This window comes from Rhinopithecus bieti, unplaced genomic scaffold (genome assembly GCF_001698545.2).
Source record: "Rhinopithecus bieti isolate Rb0 unplaced genomic scaffold, ASM169854v2 scaffold_9690, whole genome shotgun sequence".
NCBI lineage: Eukaryota > Metazoa > Chordata > Mammalia > Primates > Cercopithecidae > Rhinopithecus > Rhinopithecus bieti.
Genome location: NW_016806622.1, coordinates 2,774,157 through 2,785,210, shown reverse-complemented (window position 1 = coordinate 2,785,210; position 11,054 = coordinate 2,774,157). Strand labels below are relative to the sequence as shown.

The window sequence follows — 11,054 nt, the reverse complement described above, 5'->3', positions numbered from 1 at the left end:
GTAATACTTAGAAAATTTAAAACTTTTAAAATAAATGATTTTCTGAACTTTTATTGGAAACATTTTCTTTTCATACAAAAATGTATTTCCTTTCATTTTAGGCTTTACATTTCAAAATTTCAAACAAAAAATAGTGTCCACTTTTTTAATGTACCATCTTCTTAGTACACCAACTTTCCTCTTTGGTCTTATTATGGTAAGGTTTAGTTTTATTTTTCCTTATCAATATTACTTCCCTATTTTGTACTTTTTTGATAAATATTCTAGTATATTAATCTTGATTCAATGATGTAAAATGGTGCCCCATGGTGCCTTCTTCAAGAGCATATTAATCATACCAAATTACTCTGATCATAATGCATTAAGACACTTTCTTTATATTATCCTTTTGATCTCTGGGATGTATTTTCACATTGTTACTTGAAACATTAGTATTACACATTTTATCTTTTTTTCCTTTATTATTATATTCAAATGTTAGGAATGCTTTCCCATAACCCTGGAAACCACTTAGATATTCGTGATCCTTTTTCCATAAACCAGAAAATTCATATTTTCTGTGTCTAGTATATTGTCTTTGCATCATTTTCTTTTAAATATATGACTACGGCAGGCCATTGTGGCTCATGCCTGTAATCCCAGCACTTTGGGAGGCTGAGATAGGTGGATCACAAGGTCAGGAGTTCGAGACCAGCCTGGCCGACAAGGGGAAACCCTGTCTCTACTAAAGACACACACACAAAGAAAGATTAGCTGGGCGTGGTGGCTCGCACCTGTAATCCCAGTTACTCAGGAGGCTAAAGCAGGAGAATCACTAGAATCTGGGAGGCAGAGGTTGAAGGGAGCTGAGATCGAACCATTGCACTCTGGCCTGGGTGACAGGGCGAGACTCGGTCTCAAAAAGTAACAATGATAATAAAAATAAATAAATAAATATATGGCTACAAGAGTAATTGCATTCTTTTGGAATACATGTATTTCCCATTGGCTTGGCTGCTTATCCACTAAATAATGGTTTTAGCCAAATCGGTGGACTTTTATTGAGCTTCTACTATGTGGCAGGCCTTTAATCCATGAAGTTTAGGTGGATCCAAAGGTTATTGGTTATGGACATCCAGCTCTCACTATCTAATGAAAGGGACAGGAAAGTGAATAATATGTAAATAATGTAATGCAATGTGACAATAGTTCTAATGAGGTGCAGTGCATCCAAAGAGCTATTGCCATGTGAAAAAGGATCTTCCACTAGAAGCAACATTGATATGAGTGTTGAAAAGTAATTAGAGGGAAAAATGGGGTTAGGCACAATAGGCAAAACAGAAGAGCATACATGGAGGAAGGAAAGGTTGTGGTTATATTCCGGAACTGGTGAGAAGATTGGAATGGCTGGAATGGGAGAGCATGGTCACACATGAAGCAAACCAGGTGGGTCATGAGGGCCCTTCCTATCTCAGAGCACAAGCAAGTCTGCTGACAAGGCCCACTTGCTAGAACTTCTCTTGTGTGAGGCTGAGGAAGGACACGATGTAGGTGGATCTACCAAAGGTCTTTTACCTTCAGTGCAAAGTATGACTTTGTGACCAAGAGCAGAGGGTTTGGAGTCAGACAGACCTGGGTTTAAGTGAAGCTTTGTGACTTATGACAATTTGTTTAACTTTTTAAAAACTCAATTCTCAGTAAAATCATTAATTCTTCTCAGAAAATAATGGTTGCATCCCTTGGGATGAGTGTGAGAATTAAATATGATTATGGATATAAATTTCTACATAGGGCATTTGAGACATAGTCAAAACTCAGTACCTATTACCTTACACCAACCCCAAACAAGCTTCTTTTAGGGCTTTATCTATCAATACAGTGGTACTCAAGGAAAATGTTCCTAGACCTAACTGGAAAGGGTCCTTTTTAAATGTAACATACCCTACTGAAGAAATGAGGGGATATACAAAACTTATTTCTGTCTCAAAGGTGAGTAAACTCAGTTTCTACAATTTTTTTAAGCTGAGGATCAGACATACTTATATATAATATTTCTGAGAAAGTGAAAGGAAATTAAAATATTATGTAGAAGTTTGCTTTATATGGAAGCAAGCAGTTTCAAAATCATTTTACCTAGTCACATGAAAATATGAAACTAAATACTATTCCATTCCTTGATGTGATTATTATGCACTGCATGCTTGTACCAAAACAGCTCACATACCCCGTAAATATATATACCTACTATGTAACAACAAAAGTTAAAATTTAAAATTTAAAAGATACCACATCACCAAGTTACGTACATATAGCAGTGAGATATTTTAAATTTTCAAGTTAAAATAAAATCCTCAGGTATAGCATCCCTGAACTTTTATGAAAATATTCCTAAATATATCAGATTAACATGTTGATTAATATTCTGAAAAACATACCAAAAAAAAAGCCTGCTGTCAAAATTCAAGTACCTCTTAGATAATTGTAAATAATTTGAAGCTACTTGAGGGAAAACAACTGAGATATTTACCTGTCTTTTTCAAACTCATTTTAGACCAAGAAGAATCATTATTACCTATTGGTAAGGATTACACATTTGACACAATAAAAATAATTATTTTCTCTAGCAGTGAAAACCAATTGACAACATATAACTGCCTCTGAGAATTCTTTGTAAAGTAAATCATCCTTGTGAGATAATTCAGTGAGAAACAAGAACTGATAAACATACTGACTTACTCATTATTGCCACTTCTATGTAAATTAGCAATCCTAACTAAAACATCAATGCATGTCAAATAGGTATAATCTTATGCTATGGTAAGAATTAATGCCTTAGACATTTTTATAGAGATTTGGGCCATATGTTGTTTTTAACAGCTGTGAAAATTTTGTGTTTTTAATTCCATCAGATAATTCCTGTGATAAAATGGCTGCAGTATGCATAGATAAAACTGTGGGTTGGGAAACAGTATAGGGTAGTGTATTAATCTGTTTTCACACTGCTATAAAGAACACTCAAGACGGGGTAATTTTTAAGAAAAGAGGTTAAGTGACTCACAGTTCTGCATGGCCAAAAAGGCCTCAGAAAACTTAAAATCATGGTGGAAGGTGAAGGGGAAGCAAGGAATATCTTACATGGCAGCAGGAGATAGGGCAGGGGAAGTGCTACGCTTTTAAACAAGCGGATCTTATGAGAACTGACTCACTTTCATGAGAATAGCATGGGGGAAACCACCCCCATGATCTGATCACCTCCCACCAGATTCCTCCCTCAACACCTGGGGATTACAATTTGAGATGAGAGTTGTGTAGGAACACAGAGCCAAACCATACCTAGTAGTGATCAAGGTTCTCTGAAGTCTGACTAGCTAAGTATTCTCCTGACTTTAGCAATCACTAGCCATGTGGCCTTGAAAGAGTTCATTTATTGCTCAGAACCTTATTTTCCTTATTAAAAATGGCAACCCCCATCCCTTTTCCTCACACTCCTTGTCAGCATCTGCTGCGCTCCAGATTTTACTCATATATTGTTTGCCTCCCCCATCAGATTGCAAGTCCTATGAAGGAAGGTTTACCATCATGTCCTCTGCATCCTGAATAGCACCTGGTACATAGTTGGCTGGTAAATATTTGTTCAAAGAAATCCATAAAATGAGGATAATATTATTGTCTGCCTCTTGGGTTGGCAGAGTGTGTGTGTGTGTGTGTGTGTGTGTGTGTGTGTGTGTGTGTGTATAGTGAGTTATTATATGCAGGGCACTAAGAATAGTACTGGCACATAGTCAATGTTCAATAGTTGTTAGTTGTTATTCATATTCACAAGAAATTTGGGGTATTTATTTTAATGTTTTATATTGTCTTTTTTTGTTTTTTTTACTATTGTTATTTTTAATTTTTCCATAAGTTATTGGGGTACAGGTGGTATTTGTTTACATGTGTAAGTTCTTTAGTGGTGATCTGTGAGATTTTGGTGCACCCATCACCCAAGCAATATACACTGCACCGTATTTGTAGTCTTCTATCCCTCACCCCCACAAGTCCCCCAAATCCATTGCATCATTCCTATGCTTTGTCTCCTCACAGCTTAGCTCCCAGTATCATTGAGAACATATGATGTTTGGTTTTCCATTCCTGATTTACTTCACTTAGAATAAAAGTCTCCAATCTCATCCAGGTCACTGCAAATCCTGTTAACTCATTAATTTTTATGGCTGTGTAGTATTCCATCATATATATCTCACGCAGTTTCTTTATCCGCTTGTTGATTGATGGGCATTTGGGTTGGTTCCACGATTTTGCCGGATTTGCTCCCTCCCCTGAGTTCTGGCCAGGAGGCTTCTTGCCCCGTTCAAATTGTTACAAAGTTCAGCTAGAGAATTCCTTCTCCTGATGGAGTTTTACGCCCTGATCCTCTGGCCATCTTCCTGATGGATCCCTTTGGCGCCAGTGAGGAATGGCTGCTTGGGGACCCAGTGAGCTCCCAGGGCCTTTCTGCTGCCTCCTCTACCTTTGTGTTTCGCTCTGCTCTCCAAATTGACTCAGTCAGGGAAAGTTGCACATTTCTCCCTCAAACAGATCTTCAGCTTCTCCAGTGGGGGTGTGTGTTAGGGAGAGGAGGGTCTCCCTTTCCCACTTCCGCAGTTGGGGCACTCACAGTTTTGGAGGGGTGGTCTCCTGGGTCCTGTAGGAGCAGTCCGCTTCCTTCAGAGGGTCTGTGGGTCCTCTCGGGATTGCTGGTTTGTTCTTGCAGTTAATCTGGAGCTAAAATTCACAATGTGAGGCCCCGCTTGCTGCTCTGTTTGGAGTTGCACTCTAGTCCTGCCTCCTGTTCTCCATGGTCTCCGGTATTCATTTTAGATCAAATCCATATATTAATTTTTTTTTCTTTTAGGCAATAAATTAATTATGGCTTCCATTTCACTTTCTAGGTAGAAGTCATCACTAAAAACACTCCAGTTTCTACACAGTAACTTAAGGTTTACCTTGCTACATTGGGAAAGGAAAGATTAGGCACTAGATCCATTTTCCTAGATAATACAGTCATGCACCTGGGATATAAGAGAAATACAATCCAGTGTCAAGGGCATGCAGTTTAAAGTGAAGAGTAATATTCTTTTATTAATTGTTTCATGCTTTATTATTTAATTTAGCTATTCAATCATGATAGTAAAAATAAAACAGAACAAAACAATTCTATTGTTACTTAAACATAGGTAATTTTAATGTACAGCCTCTTTTTCATACTCTTTGCAAAGGCAAGTGTCTCTAACTTTTAGGCATTATAGATGGATGTCCCTTCATCCTCTTCCTAGTCTCTCTTTCCAGGATCTTGTTCAGGCCCTTCTAGCATCCTCCCACCTCTCCCTTTCAGCCATACAATCACTCCCCAAGTTCTAGCTGCCTCATAGGCGTATCCCCTTATCTGCTGAGCCACGGAGACAACTGGGGCTGGATATACATGCCTTGCTCTTACTTCCCTGCACTTAGCCCCTTGCACTTCACTTAAGCCTATCACACTAGGTTCCACAGTTACATGTAAAAACTTGTAGTATACTGAAGGTAATACCAGAAATGGAAACATTAAAGTTGTTATTACTTCCCTGAGTCTCATGGCAACTGCAGGTAGGCCTTTCTCAAAGAGAGGTTTGGTACTTTTGTACTCTTAATCCACTTCTTTCAACCTCATCTCCTTGAAGTATGTCCAGTTGAAATACAATAGTGCATTTATTTTACCAATAGTTATTAAGTGCTAGTCACTTCCTCGATCTCATGGAGACTGGAGAAAGGAGTTATGAGAATATAGATCCAATGGCTAGAATGTTCTCTGTCTTCTCTTCACCATTTTAAGTTTAAGAACCACTTCTGAGGAGGCCAACCACCTGAATGCCTAATACATGTCTTTAACTTAACACTGAACATACAGTAGTGGTGGTGTTTTTAGTTAGGACATGAAGATACACACACACACACACATACACACACACAAATATATAAGCATATGTATACAAACACTCATATTCTTAGGACATGGAGATATAGATAATGTATGTATTAACACATACTATATATTAAAAATTTGTGTGTGTGTATATATACACAATAAAATTTGTATGTGTGTGTATATATATGATTGTGTCTATCTAATTACCTTCTAAACTATTTAAAACTTATAGAAAAGAAAATTAACTCAAATTGTTATCTAAACAACAGTGAAGTTTCATTTTCTGGCCAGAAAATGTCGTCATTTATTTACTTTGGGAAATTTGGATTTTTTTATTGCATTTACTACATATGGCTCTGTTACTTCATTCCTAGGTTAATTCTATCTGCTTTTTAGTTTTCTATGTCTGTTTAATGCAAAACACTGTATTCTCTGCACATTGTAGAAAAGTGTTAGAAGAGGAGAGAAAGATTCTATTTGACTTCACATTTTATTGGGGTGGAACAGCTTCTGAGCCACAGAGTTTAAGAACTGTCTACAAATAGTTTTAAATGTTTACAGAAATTCAGTAATCCATCACTGGACAGGTATTATATTTTTAAGTGTGTGTTCAAAATGAAATACGGTGTTGGTAAAAGTCTTGATAAACTGTAAAAACTCATTAAAATATAAAACATTTTTATTATTGCACTTAATATGAGTATACCTTGATTTGTTCTGCTTTGTGTTCGCGTTTGGGTATCTTTTTGTTTGTTTGTTTGGTTGGTTTTTTTTTTGAGAGGGAGTCTTGCTCTGTCACCCAGACTGGAGTGCAGTGGTATGATCTAGGCTCACCACAACCTCTGCTTCCTGGGCCCAAGCAATTCTTCTGTCTCAGCCTCGTGAGTAGCTAGGATAATGGGTGTGTGCCATGACACCCAAATAATTTTTTTTTCTTTTTTTGTATTTTTTGGTAGAGATGGAGTTTCACCATGTTGGCCAGGCTGGTCTTGAACTCCTGATCTCAAGTGATCTGCCTGCCTTGGCCTCCCAAAGTGCTGGTATTACAGGCATGAGCCACTGCGCCCAGCCTGTGCTTTGCTTTTTTGTGCTACACAGACACTGCATTTTTTACAAATTGAAGGTTTGTGGCAACCTTTAGTTGAGCAAGTCTATTGGCACCATTTTTCCAACAGTATGCACTTGCCTCGTGTTTCCGTGTCACATTTTGGTGATTCTTGCACTATTTCAAAGTTTTTTCATTATCATTATGTCTGTTGTAGCGATCTGTGACAAATGATCTTTGGTGTTACCATTGGAATTGTTTTGGATACCATGGACTGCACCCATACAAGACAGTGAACTTAAGCAATAGATGTTTTGTGTATTCTGACTGCTCCACTGACTGGGTATTCTCCCATCTCTCTCCCTCTGCTTGGACCTCCCTATTCCCTGAGACAAAACACTATTGAAATTAGGCCAATTAATAAGCCTACAATGGCCTCCAAGTGTTCAGGTGAAAGGAGGAGTCACACATCTCTCACTTAAAATCAAAAGCTAGAAATGATTAAGCTTAGTGAGAAAGGCATGTTGAAAGCCAATATAGGCAGAAAGCTAGGATTGTTTCTCCAAACAGTTAGCCAAGTTGTGAATGCAAAGGAAAAGTTCTTGAAGAAAATTAAAAGTGCTACTCCAGTGAACACACAAATGATAAGGAAGCAAAATAACTTTATTGCTGATGTGGAGAAAGTTTGAATGATCTGGATAGAACATCGAAACAGCCATAATATGTCCTTAAGCCTTTTTCAGAGCAAGGCATGTGGTAGATAGAATAAGTTACTGTCCTTGAGATATAAGTCATTTAAGGAAACCTAACAAGGCATGGATTTATTTGCTTATTAAAGCAGGCAACAAATATTTATTAAGTCTCTACCATGTGCCAGGCACAATTGTATGCACTAGAGATATAGAGGTGTGAAGTTCGACTAGGGTGTTGCTAAGACAAGGTGCCTCAGAGGAAGAGTGAGTGAATTTGGGTGGGCAATAGCATAGAAGGAGAGCAGAAGGATAATCTTGGGTGGCGGTTTAAATTTTTAGTTGAGGATCACTGTCAGTTAATAGTTGTTGCTCCTATGGATCTCCTGGTCAAAACACCTGCAAAGTAGAGAGCCAAGCCTAAAAATTTAACCCTTGGGAAAAAAATGCTGGAATTACCCCTTCTCTTATCAGTTTTTCTTTCTCTGTTGTCTTTGGGAAGGGTGGTAAATACATCAGGTCCCATTCTGTTCCCTTATCTAGTCCCAATACTAGCTAATTTTGTTTTAAAATAGTCTAGTTTTATTCTTAGGGCAAAAGCAAAACTTCCTTTTGCTCAGTAGAAGTAGCAGCTAGGAAAGTCCCAGTTATCTCTGTTCCAAATTAGGTTTTAACTTATTAACATTATCTTTGTCCCAGGACCTTCTTCTGCTCTTTGAATTTTAAGTTTGTGGTTTATTTAGTTTTGGAAAATAATTAGTTTTGGAAAACGAATTTTCTATTTGAAGTTGTCTTTTCCAATCATGTTTTGGGCTCTGTTTTCTCTGTTGTGATGTCTCTGTTCATTTAGTTCCAGATTAACTTTTATCTTTGAGAAACTCCTCAAAATTTGTTCTTATGTAATTGCACCATTTATGAATTTCTAGTGCTTTAATACATTCATTATCTTAAAAGCAATCTTTTCTATTGCATTTATATGTTGCAGAGTAGGAAAACAGATACATGTTCTCAGTCTGCAATCTTCATCATTTCATTCCTCTCTTGAATTAAATGGACATATATAATTTAAAGCTGTAAAATAAATACATTTTCAGTGTAGAAAAATCAGAATGTATATTACATATGCCGTATTATTAGATGGTATAAATACTGTATATTTATACCTATTTAGTAAATTACACATGACCCACGAGCCAGAAATAACCACTCAATATTTTTGGGTTATATATATACACACACATATATGGCTAGTCTATTCTCATTCATTCAAGTCTATGTCTTTAATTCCCTCTACACAGCTCTGTATATGTACAGTTTTTATTTTACTAGAATGAAAACCTACTAAATTGACAATTTTTTAACTTGAATTTTTTTCAGTTATAGCATAAACTTGTTGCTTGTTTTTAAATACTCCTTGATAGAATTATTAGTGACAACTTTTATCACATTTTTATCTTATTCCTTATTTCTTAGATTGCTTCCAATTTTCTCCATTACAAACACTACTTCTGTGAATATTCATAGAGATAAGTCTTTTGTACATTTGTTTTGTGTCCCCAGGGTAAATAAAATAACTTTTTGTAACCTAATATCAGAAGAATTAGCAGAAAACCCTGGATACTGCCACGGTGGAATGACTTCTCCTTTTAAGGTGTATTAAATAAAATCTATTTCTTAGTTTTTCTACAAACTCACAAAAGTAGTGAGCCAGTTTTATGCAACCTTTCACTATTTTGATTTGTGTATGTCTATGTGTGTGGGTAGAAGGGGGGGGGCGGGGGGAGAGAGAGACAGGGAGAGAGAGAGAGAGAGAGAAATTGCTTATGGAAGTGTTTTAAATTGTTAGTGAAATAAGGACTGTTTTTCATTTCAAACAAGACTAGTACTGAGAGCAAGCTGGAAATCCTAGGTGCTTTTGTGCCTTAGTTCTTCAACTTTCATAAGACAGAAGAAAACAAGAAAACTTTCATTTTCAGACACAGCGTGGGGGCAGCTCCTCCCTCTCAAGGGAGGCTCTCTTTTGTTACTCCGCTTTTCTGATAGAATTACCTATGTGAAGCTGGTGACTTCTCTTACTGCCTTTGTCTCTATCTTTTTACCCTGTCAATGCTGCTTAGCCAAAGACCAACAGGAAAGTACCTGCACTTGAAGCGTTTGGATGTTTTTTCTTGTTGCAATAAAGAGAAGGCATATCAGGGAGAACCATGGGGTATCTCAGGAAAAGGGCGTTAGAAAGGACTTGGAAGATTTAGACTTGTGTTAAGTGATTTGAGGGAGGGTTCAAGGAAGCAGAGCTTGGATATAGTTTGCCTGCTATCAAGAAGCAGGTGTAATTTTATGATTTGACATATTAATGGAATATTAATGACTCTACTTGGAAGTGAGGGACCAACTTTTCTGGTCTGCTTGAGAGTGAGGGGTTTCCTAGGGCAAGGCATTTTCAGAGCCCAAACCAGGAAATTCCCAGACAAACTAGGAGGAGTGGATCACACCATGTAGAGGGAAGGAGAAATGAGATGAGGCCGGAATTGCTAAAGAAACAGTCATTCGTACTAGCCAGGACTTGGTCATTTTTGTGGTTTGGGCAGTGTTCATTATTTTATCTAGATTCTGACATGATTAAAACGTGGTCTTGTCCCTCTCTTGGTTCATCATGGTGACAGAGTGGCCTTGTCTAATTTTGATGTTGCTGGTGCTCAGTAGAAAACCAGATTCTGCCTCTGAGTGCCAGGATGGCTTCCAGAAAACCAAGGCATTCTCATGGTGCCAGTTTAGTTTCCAACTGTCAGGGGCTGCTTTTCTTTATTCCAGTTCCCTTCTTGGAGGGTTTGAGGGCTGCTTTTGGGTGGACATAAGTTTATAGATGTGACCTCATTTCAAGAGTCTTAATTTTAGTCGCATTGGTTCTGTGCCCTAGTGAAACATTTTGGGCTTTGAGACACTGAATAATAATAAAACATTATCTATTTCTCTTAACACATTTTTTTTTCCAAATAGAGAACAATGTTTTAATGATTAAGACTAAATGCTAAATTGCTGTTAAAATTTTTAAAATCAGATACTATGCTCCTTCTTTGAGATTGGAAATTTACATTAGCATATTTCAGTGTTCTTAGTAATACTGATATAAGTAAACCCAATTTATTTGATATAGACACTTATTTCCATAGAATGCATTAACATTTTGATGAGTACTAGTATTTCACTATTAAACTAGTATATCCTAGAAATAAATACTAGTTTAATTTATTTAGTGATTATCCCATAATTGTGCTTTCTGTTTTTTAAAATTAGAAATATGTAAAGGGCAAATAACTATTCTGATTTAAATTGTTCCAACTTAAATGTCCTTAATAACCATCATGGAAAACAAATGGTTTTATGTTTTACAGATCTACTG

At 37.0% G+C, this 11,054-nt stretch overlaps 1 protein-coding gene across 1 annotated transcript in view; it reads left to right on the top strand.

Moving 5' to 3' along the window:
• The window catches only part of BANK1 (B cell scaffold protein with ankyrin repeats 1), a 281,992-nt gene that overhangs the window by 20,376 nt on the left and 250,562 nt on the right, over nucleotides 1–11,054 (top strand). The window lies entirely within an intron of this gene.